The sequence below is a fragment of the Morone saxatilis genome, unplaced genomic scaffold (assembly GCF_004916995.1).
Source record: "Morone saxatilis isolate NCDOM2014 unplaced genomic scaffold, NCSU_SB_2.0 Contig19, whole genome shotgun sequence".
Classification (NCBI taxonomy): Eukaryota; Metazoa; Chordata; class Actinopteri; family Moronidae; genus Morone; species Morone saxatilis.
This window is the reverse complement of record NW_023339751.1, coordinates 25,514,324-25,515,414: the sequence shown is the minus strand read 5'-3', so window position 1 is coordinate 25,515,414 and position 1,091 is coordinate 25,514,324. Positions and strand designations below refer to the sequence as shown.

At 41.9% G+C, this 1,091-nt stretch overlaps 1 protein-coding gene across 1 annotated transcript in view; it reads right to left on the bottom strand.

The window, feature by feature from the left end:
• nt5c2a (5'-nucleotidase, cytosolic IIa) overlaps nt 1-806 on the bottom strand; it is a gene marked incomplete in the record, with an annotated part of 14,895 nt that extends 14,089 nt beyond the window's left edge. Inside the window, 1 exon segment of the mRNA XM_035663047.1 lies at nt 734-806.
• Nucleotides 807-1,091: the final 285 nt, after the last annotated feature.

The window sequence follows — 1,091 nt, the reverse complement described above, 5'->3', positions numbered from 1 at the left end:
AAAAGTTTACTACTGCAGCTTTAAACACGAACTACTTAAGTATATGAGTTACACCCTTATAATGTGTTACCCCTAAATGTGATCCACCAAGGACATTTGATTTACAGACTACATTTTCAAACTGGGCTCTCTAATTGATGCAGTCTTCTTCCACCAAAAACAGCCAGCAGGAAGGAAGGAAGGCAAAACTAACAACAGCCGATGCCACTAACGGACTCTGGTGGTGTAACACAGGTTTCAGTGTGAGCTGGTCGTCGTGTTACCGGGCCATCTCTCTCTCTCTCTCTCTCTTCTCTCACACACACACACACATCACACTTGTAAGCAGAGTTTGGCGTGACGCTAGTGCATCTTGCAAACAAGAGCAGAAACACGGAACGAGGCTAAGCTAAAGTTAGCTCGGCGTCCTGTAAAGGTAACTTAGTGTAATGCTGATAGCTGACATTAGCGAGCCCAGTGTGGGTGGCCGGGCCGTTAGGTTTTCATCATCTTGCTATGCGACATCGCTCAGACAGCTGAACGTTAGTAACGTTACCTCCGTCAGCCGCTGCGTTCACTCAGCCTGATAACGAACCGAACTGCTAACTAGCCTAACACAACTGTATTAAACGTTTGAGAGCAGCACATTAACGGGTCGCTGGGGCGGCCATAGCCACCTCTACTCCTTAGGTTAAACACGTTTTATAACAGCCGTGTAAAGCACAAACACAGTCAAAGACACAACAACACTCACCGTCTTTATTGTGGCTTCCCCTTCTTCTGCTTCTTCTCTGAACTTTCACGGCAGTTGGCATCTTTAACGCGACATTACTGCCCCCTTCTGGACAGATATGAAGGACAAAAAGAGTTACATAAGCATAAATGAATAAATAAATAATTAAATGTAGAAATATAAATCAAAGAAAAATAGACACATTCTGATAATACAGAAATAGCCATTTACATTATCAAAACCATTATTTATTTTTCTTTTATTTATGTATTTTATTATTTACTATTTATGCTTATATCATGCATAGGTCATTTTTGTCCATCATAACTTTCTTCCCTCCACACAGTGTCTACACTACATGGCTACATTCACACTGCAG